This window comes from Phyllostomus hastatus, unplaced genomic scaffold (assembly GCF_019186645.2).
Source record: "Phyllostomus hastatus isolate PE091 unplaced genomic scaffold, TTU_PhHast_1.1 phas_scaffold_585, whole genome shotgun sequence".
Taxonomy (NCBI): Eukaryota; Metazoa; Chordata; class Mammalia; order Chiroptera; family Phyllostomidae; genus Phyllostomus; species Phyllostomus hastatus.
The window spans coordinates 5578773-5604137 of NW_025334037.1; the positions used below are offsets into that span (position 1 = coordinate 5578773).

At 40.4% G+C, this 25365-nt stretch overlaps 1 long non-coding RNA gene across 1 annotated transcript; it reads right to left on the reverse strand.

The window, feature by feature from the left end:
* Positions 1-291: 291 nt before the first annotated feature.
* Positions 292-18449, reverse strand: LOC123810143. The gene is made up of 4 exons (XR_006784183.1): positions 18415-18449; positions 18151-18332; positions 5449-5560; positions 292-1377 (listed from the first exon to the last, which is right to left on the reverse strand). It is a non-coding gene; the product is annotated as an uncharacterized LOC123810143 (long non-coding RNA).
* Between the last annotated feature and the right edge of the window lie 6916 nt (positions 18450-25365).

Genomic DNA, 25365 nt, shown 5'->3' on the forward strand with positions numbered 1-25365 from the left:
GGCTTCTCCTTAATAAAAATAATACAAAATTACAAATTTAAAAATAAACATTAAAGTGAATTTTATTAAGAATGAAAAAAATAGCCTGGCTGGTGTAGCTCAGTGGATTGAGCGCAGACTGCAAACCAAAGGGTCACTGGTTTGATTCCCAGTCAGGGCACATGCCTAGGTTGCAGGCCAGGTCCCCGGTGGGGGCCTCGTGAGAGGCAACCACACATTGATGTTTCTCTCTCTCTTTCTCCCTCCCTTCCCCTTTCTCTAAAAATAAATAAAAATAAATTCTTAAAAAAATAAAGTTAAAAAAAAGAATGAAAAAATAAATCGCAACAAATTATTGGTATCTTGGCAATTCTGTTCTTTTTGTCCAAAGTCTGTTTAGGCAATCTACCAGAAATGCTTGAGTGCTTCTTGATTGTAATGTGGCTTCTTCTTCCCATCTAGAACAGTCCACAACTCCCAGAATCTCCCAGCACTTACAGAGACCCATGCAAGTGAAGGGCTCTGAAGCTTAGAACTTTGTTAGCTTCGTAATAAATCCATCTTTAGACACAGGGCAGCAAAAACAACAGATGTCTATTTCTTAATAGCAATTTTTTTTTAAAGAATGGTGATCTGGACTACCATCCAAATAACTCTGCTCAGGCCACCGCGTCTGGGGAACCTTGAGTCTTGGCAGAACAAGTGATCATCATTTTGTACTTTGTGGCACTGGCCAAACCCAGCTGGATTTTTGCTACACTGATTTTAACAGCTCTGCACTCACGTAATTCAGTGCTTTAAAAGGCCATGTTTTATTTGGCACTGATGCTTTCAACAAATTTACAGGGGCCGTTGGCCCGAGGAGTCAAAAGCTGAACCTGTTCTGCCACAGCTCCTGGCCATGTCCTAATTTCCTCTTTCTTTTTCTTCTCATCTACTTCTTCTTTTGCCTCTTACTTCTCTTCTTCCTTCTTCTCTTCCTCCACTTTTCTTCTTCCTTCTCCTCTTCTTCCCTGATTGTTTTGACGGATCATTCAGTTCAGACAGTACATCACACATGAGGCCTAAATTATGAGCAAATTCCACTGACGTCAGGCCATTTGTACATCCAGTGAACTTGGCTCAGTTTTTGGCATTTAAGCTGTGTCCAGTGGAGACAAGTGCCTTCAGGGCAACAGAGGCATTCCAGATGGTGGTGTTCAGATAGGCTCCCTAGCACGCTGCCTCCCATCTGGGCCACCACTCTGAATGCCATAGGCCACTCTCGGTACATCCCCATAGCTGCTGTTGACTCTTGGAAGGAGCGCAGCAAACATACTGTGACTTATCAGGGAAAACCTGCAGATGATTAACTCTGAGCCCATTATATGATGCATTTCCATCCAAGCGGACTCCAGGCTGGGAATAAAAGCAGGGTAGGCAAGAGAGTAGGCACAGTGAAACACCAGGAGTTTAGCAACAATTGTACATGCTTTTCCCAACAAAAGAGACTTATCAGTAGGAGAAATAAAATATTTAGAGATAGACAAACTTGGGTTCAGGGCCCTGCTGTGTCACTCATTACCTGTGTGAACTTGAAAGACTGGTAGAGAGGTTATGTGTTCTTTCCCACACTGCTACTTCTGGAAACAGCAGCTACTTTCCTTTGGGGCACTCCTTTCCTACTCCACGAGGCCTCGGGGGCTCTGTCCTCCTACCCCCAAACCCCCTCAGGGATAGTACCCACCCGGGCCAATTACAGTGTCACAGCCCCTGAGGGCATAGCAAATAAGCCCATGATGTATGCCAGCCATGCTACTGCTTCCTTGAAAGTTACACATTTCTAAGTTGGATCAAAGCTATATATGAATGTTAATATACCTCATAACTCCAAAATGAGGGAGAAAGTAAAACAGCTGTCACTCTAGCTGGGAGAAATGGAGACATCTAAAGTTAAAAAGCCATGCCTCCACTTCCCTGAATCACTGCCACAGCTACCTACCTAGATTTATGGAGGCAATGTGGGATTACACATATGTGAATTTTCCTGGCAGTTGAAGGTTAAAGGTTATTCTTTCAAGGATGAAAGAACCTTTTTTTTTTTTTCCTTTTTAACCATATAATTCAGGCTTTTCTAAAATGTTTTAGACACTTCCCTTAATTTATAAAAGATAACCACACTTAACCTCTCCTGGGTGGCTCAGAGTCATCAAAATGAAGTTAGTAGGCTGTGTGATAACATAATTTGAGGGGGTTTTTTTCTTTTTTTTTTTTTTTATGTTTGTCCTACCCTACACTTCCTAGCTCCTTCCGGCTCACCCAAGCACCACAGGGTGAACTCCCTACAAGAATGAGCTTCATTCATAGCCAAAGCTCTGGTTCTCTTCCTGTCTTACATCTCCCTTCCTGATGTGTTCTTACATTCCTCTGGCTCTTGAACTTCTGTTTGCTTCCTGCTTTTAGTCCAGCAGTTTCCCCTTAGATCTCACCTGTGATACAGCTGCTCTGTAACTGACCTTTGGTCCTTTTCCTCATATGCCATTCTGCCTTTGCCCTTGGGCCCCATTCTGCTTCCAGCTGGCAGTTGTACTGAGCCAGGGTAGGGTCCCATGACAAGGGGTCAGATGTTAGTGTTCCTGCTGCCTTTCATGTAGTTAAATAGACTGGGATGATTTACTTCAGAGACAAAGAACCTTATACACCACCATAACCCTCAGACTAAGACTTAAAATATCTGGGTGTAGAAGGGTTATAGCAAATATGCTTATTAGTGCAGAGGGCACATTGTAATAGGGCCATGTAGATATCAGTTCTCTGAGGAGTGTCAGTTGCCATTTTTAATGGTTAATTGGGTTACAGGTGCTTTGTCGGAATTGTTAAATTTCCAAGCCTGACATCTAGGCTCAGTTGCTGGTCTCTATATTGCCCAGGCCTCATTTTCTCTTGCTCTCCCCATGGACCCATGATCCCAAGTCTCCCTAGGTTATAACATTTTCTTTTTGCTTCAGCAGACTCAGCTCTTCTTCTCCATAAAAATGACAAAGATGAGTTAGTAAAACATGAAAATGTATGTATATACATGCTGAAATTGTTTTTACCCTGTGTAAGGGTTAAAGGCAATGACACGCTAAAAGTTTTATGAAAGAATGGATGCACTTAGGTAAAGCTATGAGAAACATTGTAAAGGACAGATCATGTGAAATTAAATGCTTAAGTTAAGTATAAACATCTAAGTCCCATTTTAAGAACTTCAGAGAACCCTGGGTTATGTTCTCGATAACCCACTGAGAAGCAGCTTCTTGCCTCCTCTGCGTGGAGCTGGCCCATCTGGCTGTCCAGCCACAGAACACATGAGAGCCCAGCCTGGAGGCCCCACCTTTGACATGCACACAGAAACTTCCCTCTTTTTCCACCCCTCTTGCTCAGTTCCACTACATTTGGGCTCTGTGATCTGATGGCATACTTTAATGCAGTGGTCCTCAAACCTGGCCCCACATCAGAATCATCCAGAGAGCAATTTAAAAATTCTGATGTCCAGGCCCAAATACAACAGATTAAATCAAAATCCTGGTTAGGGTCCCAAGAATGAAATTTCCCCCTAACATTTTATTGAGAAAAACTGCAAACGTTCAGTTTAAAAACATTTACAGGACCCATATATCCACCACCTAGATCTACCCATTAGGATTTTGTTATGCATGCTTATCCATCTCTGAACATTTTAACATTCCTCCGACCATCCATTAATACATTTCATTTTTATTTATTTATTTACTTTATTTTTAGACAGAGGGGAAGGGAGGGAGTGAGGGAGAGAAACATCAGTGTGTGGTTGCCTCTTGCACGTCCCCTACTGGGGACCTGGCCCACAACCTAGGCATGTGCCCTGACTTGGAATCCAACCCGCAACCCTTTGGTTCACAAGCCAGTACTCAATCCACTGAGCCATACAAGTCAGGACAATCCATTTCATTTTTTGATACAATTTAAAGTAAACTAATGAACACAGCCTATGGAGAGAGAGAATGCAGAGTTATTGCTGATTGACTGCACAGTTTCTGTTTGGGGTGATTAAAAATGGTTCAGAAATAGATAGTTGCAATGGTTGCACAATATTATGTATGTAATTAATGCCACTAAATTGTGCACTTAAAAATGATTATAAAGGTTGCCCTGGCCAGTGTGGTTCATTTGGTTGGAGTGTTGTCTCATACACCAAAATGTTGGGGGTTTGATTCCTGGTTAGGGCACATACCCAGGTTGTAGGTTCCATCTCTGGTCAGGGCATGTATGGGAGGCAACTGATCAATGTTTCTCTTTCACGTTGATGTTTTTTTCCTCTCTCTCCCTCCCTTCCCCTCTCTCTAAAAATCAATAAATATATTAAAAATTTTTTTTCTATTATATAGGTAAATTTTATCATACAGACATATATGCACACATATAGTATACAAGTATATACCTATATTTTTAAACTATATATATTTTTTAAAGAATTTATTTATTAGCCTTGGCTGGTGTAGCTCAGTGGATTGAGCGCGGGCTGCAAACCAAAGTGTCACAGGTTCGATTCCCAGTCAGGGGTACATGCCTGGGTTGCAGGCCATGACCCCCAGCAACCGCACATTGATGTGTGTGTGTGTGTGTGTCTCTCTCTCTCTCTCTCTCCCTTCCCTCTCTAAAAATAAATAAATAATACCTACATTTGAATCCTGTTGCTTACTCTATGAATCTGGACAGGCAACTTAACTTCATTCTGTAATCTAGGGGCTATAACACCTACCTCATTGGGTTGCTATGAGTTTTAAATGGCAAACTCTATGGATAGTGCCTACAGCATAGTTAGGACTCAGTCAATGTTGTTGACCATACTCTTGACAGCATGGTCATATTATTATTCTCTTTGTGTCCTAGTGCCTTTTATAAGATTTTTGTCGCTTTTCTGCCTTTTAAATTTCACTTCATCAGAAACCTATTTAGCACCTGCTATCTACTAGCAAGTATGATGGGCACTAGTTCTAGAAAATACAACACAAATAAAGTCCCCATTTTCAATGTGCTTACAGTTTAATGGGAATGAGAGATGTGACACAACCAAGTTTACAGAAAAGCAACCTAACAAACTGCAAACTGGGGCGCAGGTGACAATGATGGGTACATGGCTGAAGGGATGAGGGACTGACTGTCTAGGAACATCAGGAATAACATCAGAGGAGTAAGGACTTTGTTGCTCTAAAGGAAGTGAAGACTTCCAACAAGCAAAACATGTTTATTGTCTGTCCCTTTCCTTCTCCATTAGAAGGTAGGTTTCATGAGACCTGGGATCTTGACGTATAGTAGGTATTCGATAAATGTTTGTAAATGAATGAAAAAGCTGTGCTAAAGGCTTCACATGGATTATCTCACCTTCTACTCACAGTGACTCCCATTCAATAACACCATTAGACTCCCCTTTTCACAAATGACAAAACAGAAATTTAAAGAGCTTACACAGCTAGAATGTGGTAGAACCCAGATTTTAACACAGGCAATTTGATCCCAAAACTTGTTCTGAGTTAGTTTATTTGATTGCAGGACTTCTTGGAGCCTCTGAATCTGCCATCTACAAGAGAAGGGAAGCATATACAACATTATCCAAACTTACTTGACCACAGAATTCTCTTTGCGTGTGTGTGTGTATGATATTCCTAGAGTTGTATAGATATATTTTGGGAATCCTGCCATATATTTTCTAGCTCATTTGACTGGGAAGTTAGTAGAGCTTTATTTATAGGCCAATAACAACTCCATTGTGATCTCATGTGGTCTAATATACCTAAGGGGCATGGTGGGATGAAGGGAAAGGGATAGAATTCGTCTCAATGGGAAAGCAAAAGCAGTAAAAGCAATAGACTAGGAAAAGTATCTAGGCGAGGGTCCAATAAAAAAAAAAGGTAGTCCTAGTAAGGGAGGAAGGTGGTGCTAAGATCACCTTTCTTTCAGCAAAATCTGTGACGGCTGAGTATGTAGGCCTGAGCAAAGCAGCAGAAAGTTAAGTTTGGTCTATGACATAGAGGAGATCTATGTCATATGATGCAGACCTTCAATGGATGAATAGACACTGGTATTATTTACTCAATATCTGTTCTCTTCCTTCCTCTTTCTAACAGAGCCCCATGAGTCCCCTTGTAATTTACCTTCTTTCTCAGCCCTGTGCTTCTGTTAGCCAATCACTCCCCTTGCCAGTGAATATTGTAGAAATGAAAAGGTCACCTTTTGCAAATCTGGTCAGTAAGACAAAAAGGCAAGTCTGCTTGGAGACTTCTGGGAAAGGTTTGCCTGTTCATGAAAAAGAGACACATGGAAAGAGGTGTTGTTTGTTTTCTGTTTGTGATGTCTGGGACTGGAGAAAGCTAACAGTAATAATGAGAATAGCAGAGCATAAAAATGGAATATTTTCTCTTTAGTTCTCTTTTATGTTTTTATTTTTTATATTTGGAGGCATAATAAAGGGATTAAATTTTAGATAAGGAAATAAGTCATTCATTGCCAAGGTATAGCATTATTCTGTTTCAGAATTTTGCTATAACTCCCTGTTTCAGTTGACTGTTTCAGGAATGAGGGTCTTGGTCTTAGTTATACGTGCAGTTTGCATGAAATATTGCAACAGAGATGAATCAGTGCCAGCACAAGGGTACTACGTAAATCAGCATAAGTGGGACTTGTATTGGAAAAGGCAGAAGGGATGGAGCTGTCAGATCAATGACAAAATATTGGAGTAAAGATCCCCAAGCAACTGCAGCTGAGGATTTTAGGGATACTTCCCATTTCTAAATTAGGTTCTTATCTCTCTGATGCCCAAATACATGGCTGTGCCTGGGTCTTGTAAGAGTCCCACTTGAAACCTGCAAAGTCTGCTATGCTTTCATCTCAAAAACATGAGGCTAGCTGCCTGCATCCTTGCCTTAGAGCTTTTAGATATGTCCTGGAGCAGATGTAGGCCCTGTCAGACTCACCTCTTGCATTGTTGGTTACTCTGGGGGAATGGAAACTCAATACAAATAAAACAAGAGGTTCTCCTTGGCCAGATAATCCTGTCTACATGCTTCCTTTAGGGCAGTCAGACAGCCATGGGCTTCAGAGTCTGGTGCCAACAGATTTTTAGATGTTTTAAGGAGCAGCTGTGAGCACTCCTACCCCTCACTCCATGAACTTGCTCAGGTAATTTGTCCAAGGCCACACAGTTAGTAAGTGGAAGAGTGAGGATTAAAACCCAGTTGTCTAGCTCCCAACATCTGTGCACATAATCATTACACTAAATGAGACCTGTTAAACCTGTGCCAAGTAACATCATGCATGAGAAAGTCCTATGAAGTGCTTGCAGACAGAAAAAGGTTATGAGACTGATTCCCCACCTTTCACTTTTACCCCAAATTTAGTAGAGCCTTTCACTCTCAGTAAAGACCACTGGTTCCTCACTATTGATGCGTAGCTTCATGCTTCACACCCAGCAAAGCACAATTAGGGAAGTCAGTCTTATCTTAAACTCAAGGAAACCACTTATGTGGGCACATCTATCATTTATATCCCTCCTACTGAAGGGAATCCAGCAGGATGAACAAACCCATGAACCAGTAACTTTTGTTGGAGAGGGAATCTCAGTTACTTGATGGAGATGGTTTCTCAGAACTGGGCACTTGGGCAAAGCTGCCTTGGGCAATGAAAAGGCTGGGCAACTTATCACCACCTTTCTGAGGCATTGTTTGAGAGTAAGCAGTAAACCTTGTTTCATATTCTTTTCCTTGACTTGGTACATTTGTTGGGAACCGCCCTGCCTGGTATCAGAAGCTGTAGCCCCCACCTATGCTAAGGCTGAGGGAATGACCTTGGACCATAAGCCAGGAAGGAGACAAAAGCTTATCTCCCTGGAAGGAGCACCGCTTCTGCTCCTTTTACTTCACCCTGTATGGCCCCCAATGCTTGGTCGGCTAGCCAATGATGGGTAAGATTCCCCAAGGGGGGAACGATCTAAGATGGGCACGATCATGTGGGAGGCCCCCAAAGAAGGACTTTGGGGCTATAGCAAAAGAGGGCGATGGACCCTCGCCCCTTGGCTTTGGCAAAGCCTGAGTCCTCATTGTCTGTGAGAAAATCTCCTTATCTCTTAGTTGCTTTAGTTCTCTTGCTCCACCTAAGTCTGAAACAATGACAGGGTGCTGCAGCTCTGTGCTGGAAAGGGTGGGTTCCCCGGGGCAATCAGGCCTAACAAAGAATATGTAAAATCCTGTGAAAACTGCTTTGTTTAGAATGCTCTCAATTAAATGATAAGGGTCCAAGCAAGAAGTGAGTTTGTTTCTTAAAGTTTTTACAGCTCTTTGACCCTGACTCAAAATAGGCCCTCAGACTTCCTTGTTACCTATTGTTTGATCCTTACTTCCTGGCAATGAGTAATGAGCTTTACCTGAATTCTTATGCAAATGAACCCAATAAAAAGCCTGCTTGGGCGGGAGAAAAGGGCGCTCTCCCTTAGGGGCGCTCTCCCCTAGGGAGGGTGGCCATGGAGATCCCCACTAGAGAGAGTGGCTGTTCCATCCCTATTTCCCCACAGGACCTGGTTATCTCTGTGTATGTTTTTCTCGTGTTTCGACAAGCCATCTGCAGCGTTCTGCGGTCACTGCTGGTCGGTGGCCACAATATACATTTATTGGACAAGGAGCTCTGTTCCAGGCTTTCTAGCTGCTTTTATACCTTCAATGGCATGAAAGTATGGTAGTTATAAAAACTTGTTTATGTATTATTGATATAATATATAATGATATGATATGTAATTGTATATTATATACAGAGTCCAGCACAAATAATGCCCCCTTTTTTATTACAAAATCATAGGCATGTAATTTTGTAACATAACAATATCACACTCAAGCATACCATATGTTTTAGGTGAAATGTTCAAATTAAAGCTATAAATTATTATACCCATGTTATTACTCTACTGGTCACACTCGAGCAGGAAGGAGTTACTTCTGCTGGATCCTGTATAATTTTACTTTTTATTTTATATTTTATAATTATATTTACACATTATCAATATAACTATACAGGAAAATATAGGTGTACAGTTGTGAGTATGCAGAACAGTTTGTTCTTGTATTGTTTATTAATTATTGCATTATTGTCCAAACTATAAACCTACTTTTGCCATACCCTGTGTTTATATAACAATCATTTTATATTTTATTGTTTTATATACAATTATTATCTTATAAATTTATAGTCTACAAAATGCTTGTAATATGACCCTTTTTGAGAGGACAATGGGAATTCGTGCTCATAATCTTGGCATAGCATATTTGGACAGGTACTAAAAATGACTGTTGGTGATGCAATGGATAAGGTGGTGATGAAGTTAAAATAAACAAACTTGGAGAGGCAAGACAAAAAACTGTAGCTATTGGTCTAAAGTGTAGAGAAAGAGATAGTATCCAGCCTGCATTAAGTGGTAGTTGCCATTTATGCTGAAAAAGATTGTGTTTCTCATCAAGTAGGTGTGGACTCAGCAGAAGACAGCCAACCTGGGGCCATTTCAAATTTTGCTCAGAAAGGTGAAGTGACCCTAACAGAGGGTTGGTTCACCTGATTCCCACTGCTGTGGGAGGAAACATGAGTGACTAGCTAGAGGTAAATATTTTACCCACCAGACAGGCAGTTCAGTGGGTGCACTTCCAAAGTACCCATGAAACCACCCACGAGAAGAGTAGTCAGCTTTGAACAGCATCCAGAAAGAGACAGCCTTAAACATTTGCTACAGCTAGAGCAAACCTGTGGCAGGGTACCTTAGTGTCAGTCCAGAAAGACATTTCCTGCCCCTTAGTTCTCTTTTTTTAAATTATATTTTATTGATTATGCTATTACAGTCCCATTTTTTCCTCTTTTGCCCCCCTCCACCCAGCACGCCCTACTCTTCAGGCAACCCCCCCCCCATCATTATTTATATCTATGGGTCATATGTATAAGTTCCTTGGCTACTCCATTTCCTGGACTGTACTTTATATCCCCATGACTATTCTGTAACTACCTACTTGTACTTCTTAATCCCTTCACCTATTCACAAATTCCCCCACACTGCTCTCCCATCTGGCAACCATCAAAACTCTCTCTGTATCCATGATTCTGTCTCTGTTCTTTTTGTTTGCTTAGTTTGCTTTTTAGATTCAATAGTTGATAGATATGTATTTTTTGCCATTTTATTGTTCATAGTTTTGATCTTCTTCTTTTTCTTAAATTAGTCCCTTTAACATTACATATAATAATGGTTTGGTCATGATGAACTCCTTTAGTTTTTTTTTTGTATGGGAAGCTCTTTATCTGCCCTTCAATTCTAAATGATAGCTTTGCTGGGTACAGCAATCTTGGCTGTAGGTCCTTGCTTTTCATCACTTTGAATATTTCCTGCCAATCTCTTCTGGCAAAGTTTCTTTTCAGAAATCAGCTGACAAGAACTTCCCTGTAGGTAACTAATTGCATTTCTCTTGCTGCTTTTAAGATTCTGTCTTTATCTATCTTTAACCTTTGGCATTTTAATTGTGATGTGTTTTGAAGTGGGCCTCTGCATTCATCTTGTTTGGGACTCTCTGTGCTTTCTGGGCTTGCATGTCTATTTCCTTCACCAAATTAGGGGAATTTCCTTCATTATTGGTTTATTAGGTTTCCAATTTCTTGCTCTTTCTCTTCTCCTCTGGTACCCGTATGATGTGAATGTTCGACTTCTTGAAGTTGTCCTAGAGGCTGCTTACACTATCCTCATTTTTTTGGATTCTTTTTTTTCTTGTCCTGATTGGCTGTTTTTTTGCTTCCTTATGTTACACATCATTGATTTGATTCTTGGCTTCATCCACTTTACTGTTGTTTCCCTGTAACTGTTCTTTATTTCAATTAGTGTATCCTTCATTTCTGACTGGATCTTTTTTATGTTGTTGAGGTCCTTACTAAGTTCCTTGAACATCCTTATAAGCAGTGTTTTGAACTCTGCATTTGATAGATTGTTTATCTCCATTTAGTTTAGTTTTTTTTTTTTTTCTGGAGTTTTGATGTCATCTTTCATTTGGGCCATATTTCTTTGTCTCTTCATTTTGGCAGCTTCCCTGTGTTTGTTTCTATGTATTAGATAGAGCTGCTATGACTCCCTGTCTTGGTGGCATGGTCTAATGTAGTAGGTGTCCTGAAGGGTACAATGGCACTGCCTCCCCTATCATCCAAGTTGGGTACTCAAGGTATGCCCTTCATTTGGGTAAGTACACCCTCCTCTTGTAGTTGAGCCTTGATTGCTGTTGGTAGGTCAACAGGAGGGATTTACCCAGGCCAGCTTCAAGAACTGGCTATGACCTCTGACTACCAACCTCTGGCCTCCATAGAGAATCAGCTGTGCAGGGGCAGGGTGGTGTGGTGGTGCTCAAATGTGGCCTGTAGCTGACCACTGGGTGTGTAGGCTCTGGGGTTTCCTGGGTGGTGCAGGCCAAGGTCAGCCTCCGCCTGTATTTTCCCTGGGACCACCCTGCGTGAGCTATAAAACAATCAGATTGCTCGTACTTATGTGGGGGTTGGAGACTCCCAGGCCACGCCAAGCTGTGAATCTAGGCTAGCTGCTGCTAGTGTTGGGCTTGGAGCTACTTAGCAAGAGGTACTGGGACTGGGGACTCATTAAGCAGACTGTTGCTTGTTTGGGAGGATTTAGGAAGTTGTAAAACATTACCTAAGACCAGCCATTCATATGGAAAAGTTACTGTTAATGGTTTGGGTAGGCCCATATATTGGATGGGATGGAGTCCCAGAGATCTCCAGGGCAGGGCAAACAGTGTTAGCCAGGTTGATGGAGTCTCAGATGTGGCACCCAGCTGCAAGCTCTGGGGCTCAGTTCGGGGAGGGTTCAGAAAAGGAGTAATGGCCTCTGCCCACCTTTCTCTCTGGCAGAAAGCTGTCCTCCAGCTCTTGTCTTGATGCCAGACACTTCAGTTCTTCCCTGTATGCACTGATGCCTTTCAAGCTGCTACCCTGTTGCTGGAGCTTAGAGGAAGTGAGTTGGAATAAGTCCATGTGTGGGTTCTTTAAAAGGAACTGCTTAGGACTCCAGAAGTTTTCTTCCACTAGCTCAATCCCCACTGGTTTTTACAGCCAAAAGTTATGGGTACTTATTTTCCTGGTACTGGAACCCTGGACTGGGAGGCCTGGTGTGGGACTGGGACTCCTCACCCCCAAGATATCCCTCCTGAGTTTTTCTCCACCACATGTGGATGTGGGCCCAGTCTGTTCCAACCCTCCGCCCCTCCTCCCAGTCTGGATGGATGTGGTTTCTTTAATTGTGTAGCTGTCAGACTTCCATTGAACTTGATTTTTGATGGTTCTGAGTGATGGTTGTTCTATAGTTTAGTTGTAATTTTGATGTGGTTGTGCAAGGTGAGCTGTGTTTACCTTGCTGCCTTCATGACAGGAGGTCCTGTTCCCCTTAGTTCTTATCCATCTCTTTGTTTTTACCCTGAAGGATCAAGAGGCAGTCTATTGGTGATTGGGGAAGAAGGGGTAGAAGCACTAAGTAGGAAAATAGAGATAAAGCTAACTAATCCCCCTGTCACTGTGAACATTTTTTTCAAAGGGAGAAACTTTAACTTCAAATGATATTTGGAATTTTGACTTAACATTTAAATTACTGAACATTTTGGTTAATAAAACAAGACGATTCATACAACTAGATGTCATCAGATGACTTTTATATCTAGGAGTGTCCTGGTTTGGCTTTCTCCCAAGGGGAGGACCAGTTGCTTAGTATGAGTAATGAGGATGAAAGAAAAAATTGTTTTTGAATGCATTCTATGAGTCCACTGACTCAAAGTGCCCCCCCCACCGTAGTGTTTTGAATTGTACTTCTTCATTTGCAACTGAAAGAGTTCTAAATACCACACCAAATATTCTATGGGTAGATTAAACACCAAAATACATAAAAATGAATTTCCTAAAGTAATGTCTTATTTAAAATTCTAGCTCTCTCAGCTTACTGGAAAGGGCATTTAATAGTCAGAAGAAATATATATAAATGTTGAGAATTGCTTGCTAAGGGTAATTTTCAGGGGGTTTTGTAGGGAATCACGTTTTCTCAAGAAAATGTTCAACATCAGTCTTCTTTTTCCCTTACTAGCCACAAGCCATACTCCTGTTAATAGAGCTGTGGAACTAATGCTTCTCTTTGCATTTGGATTCCTGGGATACTTCTTGATGCTGGTTCCCAGTTCATAATTTTATACATATATTTTTTCTATCACAATATCTCTGCATTTTGAACAGCTATTTAAAATTTGTTTTTTGCATTTATGATTAAACAGTTGACTAGCTTAAGTCCAATGAGAATGTGATTGAGGCCAACTTTTTGCTGCTTTTAGCATGCTTAATAATTTCCATCTCTGGCTTACTTGAATAGTCATAAGTATTAGCATTTTATTTTTCTGCTTTCCACTCATTTTTACAAAGTGGTTTCAAACAAAATATTCACATCATTGCATCAACCAGTATTTTTTTTTTTTTGGATAATAAAACAGTTCAGACAGAACAGAAACAATGACTGACAATGACTTCCTAAAAAGTATGGAGTAGATTTGTAAGTTTGAAGAATCCCACTTGATTTTTAAGATGAATACTTTTCCATTTTAAGTCTACTCTCTTTACTATTATGTTTAACCTACTTGAAATATATAGATTCAAGCCTTTCCAGGTCCCCAACACACAGATGAAAATATTTGGACAAGCACAATTTTGGTTCACTCTCCGTCATGTGCTAGAGGTCACATGAGAGAATAAGGTAATTGGAAGTTGGTTTTCCATCAAATAACCTTTTTTTCCCCTTGTTTTTAAGACAGAAGGGAAGGGTGAGAGAGAGAGAGAAACATCAATGTGTGGTTGCCTCTCACATGCCCCCAACTGGGGACCTGGCCTGCAACCTAGGCATGTGCTCTGACTGGGAATCAAACCAGTGACCCTTTGGTTCACAAGCTCACACTCAATCCACTGAGCCATACCAGCCATGGCCTCAAATAACCTTTTAAAAAAGTATTTGTAAAGACATTCTGTGAGAGATTTCAAATGTGACAACTTAAAAGTATAAATGCAATATAAAAAAAATAAATTGAAGACTACAGGACATAACCTTATCAACACTCCTAATGTATTCATTAGGTGTATGTTTTAAATTTGCATGTATAAAAGTGTTCATCATGAAAATAGAGCTATAATAAGAAATGACAAAATATAAAAGCACAGAAGCTAAGAACTCAACTTCTTGAGTTCTATTCTGCCACTTGTTGCCATGTGATCTTGGGAAAGTTACTTGGCTGACTATATCTCAGTTTCCTCCTAGATAAAAAGGGAAAAATAACATCTTTTTTATTTTTCTGAACGCCCAGTGGAGTTCAGAACTAGTTATGAGATAAAAAAAAAGGAGAAGATAGATGGTGGTCAAAATATCATCTGGTAAACTTCTAAAGGCTAGAATTGAAGAGGTGGCTTAGACGTATGCAGTAATAGGCTTCCTAATATGGACCAGTCATACATCAAGTATTGCTGAACCTGCTGGTCTCTGCACACAGCAGCCTGCTCCTGTGAAACACGTGTGGGGAAGTAGGATATAATGCATATTTTCTGTGTATCACAAGTTAAAATGAGGTAGGAAAGGGCTTAGAAAGGCATTTAAGATTTTTTTCTCCTCATTATGTCAAGAAGAAAACTCACTCCTCCTTTTCTGGGGAGGAGTATGAGGGATTGGCAGGAAGTGGAAATAAGTATTATCTTAGTGAAGCTTCTTCTACAAGGAGAATATTGGAGTGGGGAGAAAGTTTTACCCCTTAACATTTCCCAGACTTTTCTTCTCTTAATCCTTTGGGCTTGACCATTGCCTGTACTCAGCCAGGCTATAGCTATCTCTCTTTAGAGAAGAGATCAGCAAAGTATCAGGATAGTCCTATTCTCATTTTCATGAGGCTATTGCCCCAATGCTATTTGTGCTCCTCTGTGAGTCTTCCTGGTATACTCCAGGTCAGCAGTGTTGCTTTTGCCCCCAGAATGCTCTGAAATAGGCCAGGTGAGTGCATTCATTAAATTGAGTTGGAGGCCACATTGTACCCTAGGATGAAAATCAATTTCTTATTTTATTTCCCAGCCCAAATTATGTCTAGCCAATTTGTCCAGTTATACATTATGTTAGTTCAATCCCCTGAGAAGCAGACACCAAAGAGAGACCAGACATGTAAGAAGTATATTAGGAGAGGGAATAGAAGACAACAAGGAGAGCCATCAAACCATGGTGCAAGTCTGACACCTGTGCAAGAGGAGGAAAAAGGGAGGAGGATGGGAAGGAAGAACCTCAGAGTGCAGTGCAGCTCCCAGAAAGGTTACACCTGGCTGATGGGGAATCCTTGAGCCAAAGTCACTTGTTAGAGGAGTTCTATGTCTCACTGGAATTGGCCTGCTTTAGTACCCTGGCCATCCTCAGTCACTGACTAGGAGCAGTGGGTGGGAAGGGTGGCCCCAGTGTGAACATGGTGATAGAGCCAGATGCTGTCAGTCCATTATGAACCCTGAGGCAGGGTGTCTGAGAAGTGCACTTTATGGCCAAAACATGTATATAATCCATCAGAGGTTCCACAGTGTTATCAAATGATACAAATACTCCAATAAAAATATACTAACAATAATATGCTTCATATCTCATGATCAAATTCCAGGGGAAAATTACAATAAAGATAAAAATTATGTCCCCTTGCAAATTATATCCAAGTAATTTAAAGTCCAAAACGATTAAAGCCCTGAATCAAATTCGCTTGACTTTATGAGCTAAAGTTTAAAAAAAATTAAAATCCAGCCCTGGCTGGTGTGGCTCAGTGAATTGAGTGCCAGCCTTGAGAACCAAAGTGTTGCTGGTTCGATTCCCAGTCTGGGCACATGCCTGGGTTGTAGGCCAGGTCTCCAGTAGGGGGTGTGTAAGAGGCAATCACACATCAATGTTTCTCTCCCTCTTTCTCCCTTACTTCTCCTCTCTCTAAATATAAATAAATAAAAATTAAAAAATAAAAAATAATTAAAATCCAAAATTCACCTTTCCTCATTTTTTGCCCTCTCAATCTTAGTCAAGAGAGAGTAGACATGGGCTTGGGTTCTCTTGGCAGCAGCACTGGAAATGAATGAGCTTCCTTCAAGAACTGAAAATTAGAATTTGTCTTCATGACCCCTACTTTATAAAAAGTTAAAGAATTCCTAAAATATACCAGATTATAAGAGTTCTAGCTCAGTAATTGTACAATTGGAAAGCAAGCTAATGACTACAGCATAATGCAGTTACCACAGGAAAGTTATGCTCCCAGATCATACCCCTAAAAAGGCCCAAAACTATATCAATGGTATCCAAATTGAGGTGAATAGATGGAGGTAATATGAGTTTTTGTCTCACCAAGATTCATTAATTCATATCACAAATAATTATTGAATACCTACTATGTTTCAGGAGGTATTCTAGCAGTAAACTAAATAGACAAGAGTAGACCTTGCTGTCATGGAGCAAAATTGCATACTATTGGGGAAGATTTTCTTTAAATGGGATAGGTAATTAAATACGTAAAATATTATAGACATGGTAAGGAGAAAAATAAATAAAAGAAAAGGTTCTAACATGTTGGGAGTATATCATAATTTTAGCTAGGATAATCATGGAAGGCAATTTTGAATCAAAACTTAGAGGATATTAAAGAGTAAGCCAGAAGGATACCAAGGAGGGAGCAATTGTTTTGCGGTAGAGGAAATAACAAATGCAAAGACTGGAGGCAGGAGTGTTCTGGAGTATTTGAAAACAGCAAAGCAGGCCTGTGTGGCTGGAGTAGAGCAAGCTAAGTGGAAAATGGTAAGGGATGAGATCAGAGGGACACAGAGGGACATGCCATGAGGAGCCTTGTTAGCATTCACTCTGATGAGCTGGGAAGCCAATGGAGGGTTCCGAGCAGATTACCCACCTAAACCGACAAGATCACATTGGATGCTGTGTTGAGATGAGACTGTGAGGGGCGAAGCAGAGAAACAGGAAGATCATTTAAAAGGCCATTGCAGCAATCTATAGAAGAAATGATAGCAGTGAGAGGGGGTGACAAATTGTTGAGTTTCTGTATTTGGTTCGATGGAGTCTAGAAATTGTGAGTTTAACTCAATTCAGAGAAACCACCCATCAAGAAGTTAATCTCTCACTTCCAATCTGGGAGGAAGAGCCATCCCTGCATACTATTTTCTCTCTCAGGGAGTGGCATCTGTGACACTCCTGGCTTCTAAAAACATTTGAAAATCTTCACTGGCAGCCCCAGTCAATAGGCTTTACTTGAAAGACCTTTCCTTCCTACCGTCTTCAAAATCTCTTCATTTCCCTTTCCCTTTGAGTCCCATGTTTCTAGCAATCCTTGCCGAAAAGAATGGGGCTCAGCCTAGTTCCACAACCTCCAGGGCATCTTATGAGCAGCTCTTAAATCCTGAGCCACAGCAGTTGTTGCCTTTACTTCTTACCATGGCTACGACACCTTCTCCTATGGCTGACTTCCTCCTGCTTCCTACAGTTGTTTCAACAGGATATCACCCTCAGCAAAGACCTGAATTAAAGCTGCTTTTGGAACCTGTGCCCACTATGGGCCTGATAATGCTCAAGTCCTTGTCTTTCACTTTCAATGTCATAGCCTTGAGTAGCACTTCTCTCAGCTACAACTTTGTCTGCAGCAAGAGATTAGGCCCCTAGTGTTGTATTTCCTTCCTCTGTTCCACTGCTACATTTTTTTTGCTTCTATTTGTTTTTTTTTAATTACTTTATTATTGTTCAATTACAGTTGTCTGCATTCCCCCACCACCACTACCCCCCACCACTGCTATTTTTCAGAAAGACTCACATGAGTTTATAATAGTTCAACTTGTTTTTTAGATTGCTCCATTTCTTTGTCTGTGGTAAGTCTAGTACTGTTTGCTGGATTCAAGCATCAGCTTTCTTTTGCTTTTTCATACCCTTTCACTTTGTCTCTCTTTTTGTTTCCAGCCAAGACCTACATTTTTCTTATGTACCTCTCTAAATTTTGTTTTGTGGGGTCTCCCATAGTGAAATATATGAAATCTATGCATTTTGTCTTTGCCAAAAAACAAAGAAATTCTCACCTCCATTTTTTTGAGCTGCATAATATTCCCAGGAGATAGTCTCCTAGTAGATCAACATCCAGTCAGGTCCTGTACTTGACTTACTGCCTTTTCCCAGTCTTGCAGGGGCAGGACCTTTGCCACTTAGCCGCTGGCCTCGCTGAGAGCAGACTAACACACATGCCTCTTGCAGGCTGAAATATCTGAAGGAGAATGGAGAACAGAAAAGGAACATCGGTTACACATGACCTTTATCATGTGCCCTGGTCCTCACCCCAAACTTACCAAAGTTGCTCCTCACTCTTCTCAGAAGGAGTAAGAGTACACAGACCAGGAAGATAAGTCCCGTATAGGAGGAAATACTAGAGTGGGGTGTGTTTCCCCATATAAGTATGTAAAATACTTAGCACAGTACCTGAATAGAGGTTAGTCCTCAATAAATGTTGACTATTTTAAGTAGGTAAAGAACTGAAAAATTAAGATGAAAATTATATTCCAGTTTACTATTAATAGGACTTGCTAAAGAAAAAGTATGTATGATAGAAGCAGGACAACCAAGCAAATCTCTAAGTTTTTAAGAATAAACCCCTCCATATTAAACTGTCCTTTCAGTGATCATCCATGAATACAACCTGCCTCAGCCCTAACTGGCGAGGCTCAGTGGTTTGGGCGTTGTCCTGCAAACTGAAAGGTCGCACGTTGATTCCTGGTCAGGGCACATGCCTGGGTTGCAGGCCAGGTCCCCGGACAGGGGTGTTTGAGAAGCAACCGACTGATGTTTCTCTTGTACGTAGATGTTTCTCTCCCTCTCTTTCTCCCTCTTCTCCTCTCTCTAAAAACTAACTAACTAAATAAATACAACCTGTTTCAGACATGGAAACAGCTTCAGACAAATGAACATGTTTATTAAATACATCAAGTGTAAATTTTTTTAACTTGGATCTTAGGACAACAGAATTGGATTAACCCTAATCTCCATTTATGGCACACTCTCCTCATTGGTTCCTCCCTCCCACTCCCTCCCTCCTTTCTTGCCCTGCCTTCTTCTAACTTGCTCCCTCTCCTAGAGAATCTTACAACATCAACATCTTGTTCTGAGTGGAAAAGAACCTTAGGATTCTCCTGCCCATTTCCTCCTTCCCCCTCCCAGGCAACTGTCCTTACTTGTTGGGCTGAGTTTGAAATTTGAATAACCACTGAAAGTGACAGACTTGCCACATCTGGAGAAAAAAACCCCTGCTGTTTTTTTTGGTTTCTCCCAGAATTCCAAGTGTATCCCAAAAGCTCAAAGGAAGGGCGTGGTTTTGACTCAAACTTTGCCCTGTTTGCCAACCTCAGGGAGTCTGGGCTGAGTTAGGGGGAATGTAACAGAACCTGACAATAGACAAGTCTAATGTGGTTTGGAGTTTTATTATGAAACTTCTGTGTAGTTCTGCTTTTCACCCAGTTGTGTCATAAGAAAACAACCAAAACATTCATTTCAGTTTTGCTAACCAATTTTTGGAATAACACAAATGCATATTCAATATTAAATATTCTGTATTGTAACTAGTAAGTTACCTTAAGATGTTGAAAATGTATTGTGTACTGATTCACAAGTCAGTTTTAAACTAGTTCCGTATTTTCCTTTAATTATAAGTATGATCATATATATAACATACACACAATATCACAGGTCTATATAAAATATACACCTTAAAAACACAAATATTGGGACTGTTAATTATTTTATTATATAAGCAGTCTATATTCATTAAAGAAAATTGGGTAAAATAAAAAATTGGAAAGAAGGAAAAATTTTATATGGGAGAATTTCTGATTTCATTCCTGACAACTGATATAGTGCTAGGTTCTGAGAAAAACACATAGGTGAGTAGGACATTGACTATACCCTTTAGAAGACAGATACAGATAAAATCCAACTATTTTAAATATTCAATGAAAGGTTATATTTATCAAGCATCTTCAGTATGCCTGGTTCTTCCTGTTACCTTTGACTCAGGCATTTAGAGGTCAGCCCCATTTATCCAGAGATCATATGATCTGTGGGTCCCTGGGCAGTGTTACGATTTAACTCGGGGTCATCCTTTTTAGACCGCATGTATCTGCTGTTCATTCTTTAGAGTGGAGGGAGCTGGAAATAAATCTTTCCACTTGTTGCATGGGCAAGGAAGACTGGGTAGATGAGTGATAAAAGGTGCAGTGTTGATAATATCCATTAAAGACAAAGAAACTACGTTAAAATTGAGGTAGGGAAGGGTCATGGTATGCAGTGTATTAATGACTCATTCCAAACTTTCCAAGAAGGACACCACAGAAGCAGAACATTTTTCTAAAGCTATTTTGAATGAAATTTTGAAAAGACGATTTTAATAAAATAGAGTTTAGTCAGCCATTTTACAATTTTTAACAGGTGTATAGATCATGTATTTTTAAAAATATATTTTTTATTGATTATGCCATTACAGTTGTCCCGATTTTCCCCCCTTTGCCCCCCTCTACCCAGTAAACCCACTCCCTCCAGCAATTAACCCTTTAGTTCATGTCCATGGGTCATGCATGTAAGTTCTTTGGCTACCCCATTACCTATACTGTTCTTAATATCCCTGTCTATTTCGTACCTACTAATTTGTACTTCTTAATCCCTGCACCTTTTCCCTCAGTCTCCCCATTCTCCCCGCCACTGATAACCCTCCAAATGATCTCCTTATCTATGATTCTGTTTCTGTTCTGCTTGTTTGCTTAGTTTGTTTTTTAGATTCAATTGATAGTTATGAATTTATTGCTATTTTAATGTTCATAGTCTTGATCTTTTTCCTTTATTAAGTATATTTTATTGAGTATGCTATTATAGTTGTTTGATTTTTTTCTCTCACTTTTATCCCCTTTTGCCCTGCACTCCCCACTCCCTCCAGGATTCCCCTCTACCCCTTAGTTCATGTCCATGGGTGGTACATATGAGTTCTTTGGCTCCTCCATTTCCTCTACTATTCTTAATGTCACTGTCTATTTTGCACCTACCAATTATGCTTCTGATTACCTGTATCGTTTCTCCCATTTCCCCCCCCGCCGATCTCTGCTGATAACCCTCCATACAATCTACATTCTATTCCTGTTCTAGTTGTTTGCTTTTTTTTTTTTAGGTTCAGTTGTTGATAGTTGTGTTTGTTGTCATTTTACTGTTCATAGTTTTTTTTTAAAGATTTTATTTATTTATTTTTAGAAGTAGGGAAGGGGGGGAAAAGTAGAGGGAGAGGAACATCAATGTGTGGTTGCCACTCATGTGGCCCCCACTGGGGACCTGGCCCACAAGCCCGGCATATACCCTGACTGGGAATCAAACCAGTCACCCTTTGGCTCACAGCCCACGCTCTGTCCATTGAGCTACACCAGCCAGGGCACTGTTTATAGTTTTGATCTTCTTTTTCTTAAATAAGTCTCTTTAACATTTCATATAATAATGGCTTGGTGATGATGAATTCCTTTAGCTTTACCTTGTCTAGGGAGCACTTTATCTGCCCTTCCATTCTAAATGAAAGCTTTGCTGGATAGAGTAATCTAGGTTGTAGGTCCTTGCTTTTCATGACTTTGAATACTTATTGCCTGTCTCTTCCTGCCTGCAAAGTTTCTTTTGAAAACTCAGCTGATAGTCTTGTGTGGATTCCTTTGTAGGTAACTCTACTTTTCTCTTGCTGCCTTTAAGATTCTCTCTTTATCTTTAACCTTTGGCATTTTAATTATGATGTGTCCTGGTGTGGTCCTCTTTATGCCCATCTTGTTTGGGACCCTGTGGTTCCTGTACTTGTATGTCTATTTCCTTCACCAAATTAGAGAAGTGTTCTTTCATTATTTTTTCAAATAAGTTTTCAATTTCTTGCTTTTTCTTACAGATTTGAATGTTGGTATGTTTGAAGTTGTTTCAGTGGCTTCTTACCCTAGCCTCATACTGTTGATTCCTTGTAAATTTTTCTTTATTTCACTCACCGTAGGCTTCATTTCTGCCTGGGTCTTTTTTATGTTGTTGAAGTACCCAGTGAGTTCATTGAGCATCCTAAAAACCATTGCATCTGATAGATCATCTCCATTTTGTTTAGTTCTTTTTCTGGAGTTTTGTTCTGTTCTTCCATTTGGGCCAAATTTCTCTGTCTCCTCATTTTGGCAGCCTCCCTGTGTTTGTTTCTATGTATTAGGTAGAGTTGCTTTGACTCCCTGTCTTAGTAACATGGCCTAATGTAGAAAAGTGCACCTATAAATTGGATGGGGCAGAGCCTTAGGTAATTGACAGAGCATAGCAACCTGTATGAAACAGGTAGATGGAGCTCTGTGGCTCTGTGTGGGAGAAGGCTCAGGAAAAGAACAATGGCTGCTGCCTGGTCTCTGGAGTTTTGTCCAGAAGGAAGCTGTCCCCTGGCATTTACCCTGATGTCAGGCATTTCAGTTTCTCCCCATATGCTGGAGCCCAGAGGAAGTCTGTGTAAGTCCTAAGTCTGCTGTGAGCCCTTTAAGAGGAGAAGCCTGAGAATCCCACAGTTTCTTCCACCACCCCAACCCCCCACTGTGGGGACTTATCTTCCTGGCACTGGAACTCTGGGCTGGGTGGTCTGGTGTGGTGCTGGGATCTCTCACTCCCAAGGTATCCTCTCTTATTTTTATCTACCACACGTGGGTGTGGGACTGCCAGTTTCATGTCTCCAGTCTCCATGTCTCTGCCCTTCCTGCCTCTCTGGATGAATGTGACTTCTTTAATTCCTTGGTTGTCGGACTTCCATACTGATTGATTTTCTGATGATTCTGTGTGATAGTTGTTTTGTAGTGGAGTTGTAGTTTTTCTATGGTTGTATGAGGAGGCAAGCTGTGTTTACCTATGCCTCCATCTTGACTGGAAGTCCACCTTCTCCAAATTGACAAAAGCTTTAAAATATTCATTTCAGCGTTCATGTCTTGATCTCTTCACCTTAGCAGGAAATCTAGGATGCTCCATGAGTGGTGAGAAGGACTCAGGGATATTGCAGGATTGGTTCCAGACCATCTGCTCTTTTATGAGGTTGAAGTTGGCATTCTGCTTACATTCAAGCAGGTACCTTGTACCTCTTTTAGAACTACTGACTTCCTAAAAATGTCAAGAAAATCAGCTTTAAAATTTGAGACTAATGAGTGGCCTCTTTTCTATGCAATATCTTCTTTCCCCTTCCCTGGAGTCAGAAGCCTTGTGTGTCAGCTGGAGTTGGGAGAACGCCAAGTTCACCCTTTGCAAAACAAGAAGCTGATGAGGCAAAATGGGACCCTGCTAGTACCTAGCACAAGTCCAGGTCTACAAGGTGGTCCTGGGTGGCCTTCTTTGGAATTCTGCTGCACTACATTCTAAATTACATACTGATCATGTATACATTTAGGAGTCAAAAATCAACTCGTTTTACTTGTGCTTCATTATGTACTGTTAATAGTAGACTTGCATTGGTTTCTGGTAACTTTATTTCTAAGATTTCAAAGTAATTATACTTGGAACTATACCAAAGAAGTAGAGTTGTGAGACTCTGTTCCTAGGATCCTATGGTCATTTAATATAGCAAGGAATTGGAACAAATGCATTTCAGTTCTTAAGATGGTTGAGGCAGCCAGGGCCAAGGGAGAAACTGGCCATTGTCTAATGCTGTCTCACTTGCACTGATGAAGCAAAACCAGACAGCTTCTAATTCTTCCTTGGTGATGTTTTTCACACATTTACATACATATATCAAACTTCTTACAAAGCTGACATTACTTTAATCTATTGCTTCCATTTAACCATCTGTCTACCATCCATTCATACAATAAATATTTATTATGTGCCTACTATGAGGGAAAGCACTTTGCTGGACACAGTATTACCAAATGCCTCAGTTGAAAAACAATTGCATGTCACTGAAATATGAGTTTATATAATAAAATAAAGCTGCTATGGGAAATTAGGGATTTATTTACAAAATAAAAGAGCTTAAATTTAAGTAGCAAATGGTACTCCATTTCAAAACTGGCTGTTGTTTATTTGTCTTTTAAAGAACACTCCTAAACTATCATGCAATTCCAAATGATGAGTTTCTATTACTAACAAACAAATATAAAACTCTTCCCAAAGACAGGGAGTATTAGCAGTGGATTATCTGACTCTCATTGGGGTTTATTTCTTTATATGTTGAATTTTTTCCTTTGTCAGTTACAGAGATTGAGAAAAGTCTGGTGGCTATATTTTACATAAGCTACAAAAAATAAATTGTTGTTCTCTAAACTGTCTGTCTGGCTCCTAAGTCTCTCTGCAGTGTCCTGGTCATCTATTATTCATTGCCAACTAGACATTTTCCTGTTAGTGCTCCACAGGCACAACACACTCAGGACGTATAAAGCTGAACTCTATGTTACCTTCCATAACCTGTCTTCTTGAAGTCTTTCTTGTAATTAACAGTACCACCATCTACCTAGCTTCTCAATCTAGAAATTGGATACTCATCTAGAGCCTGTCTTTGCTGGCACTCCTCATATTTATTAGGTCATCAAGTACTGTTCACTTTATTTTTTAAAAAGGTGTAGAATCTTCTCTTCTTATCATCACTGCTTTAGAGCCCCTCATCTTTATCTTTCCTGGACTATTGCAAAGACCTTCAAAATGATCTTCCTGCTTTTGATCCCTCAGTGCTCTAGTCCATCCTCTATACTGTCTTTAAAATTATCTCCTTCTAACTTAAATATGCTTATGTCACTTTCACTCTGCAAGTCTTTGAATAGATCTTCCTCATTAACTATAGGATTGAGTCCAATTACCTTAGCATAACATAAGGACCTTTATAATCTTGTCCTAAATGTTTTTTTTTTCAGACCCATTGCTCCATAAGTATTATGTGCTTTTCCCAAATGAGATTGCTTATCTAAATATCCCATACATGCTCTTTTTATATCTATAACCAGCAAGTATGCTTTTTGTCTATAATTTACTTTTCTACTTGGTGAACCCCTACTTATCTTCCAGGATCCAGCTCAAGTTCTCTAAAAAGTTCATCTTTGAAGGCCTCTAAAAGAATTTGTACCTCTATACTTAGTGCTGGGCTGTTCTTTTTTGCCCTGTAGATCCCGTCACTACCATTCTCTACCTGCTCTGGGCCCTTGGAGGCTGACTTCTTATAATAACATTAACCAGGTTTTCCTACCCTGGTTTCCTACACTTTGTGGTGGATTTGAACAATGGGAGGCCCTGGAAGAAGCTCA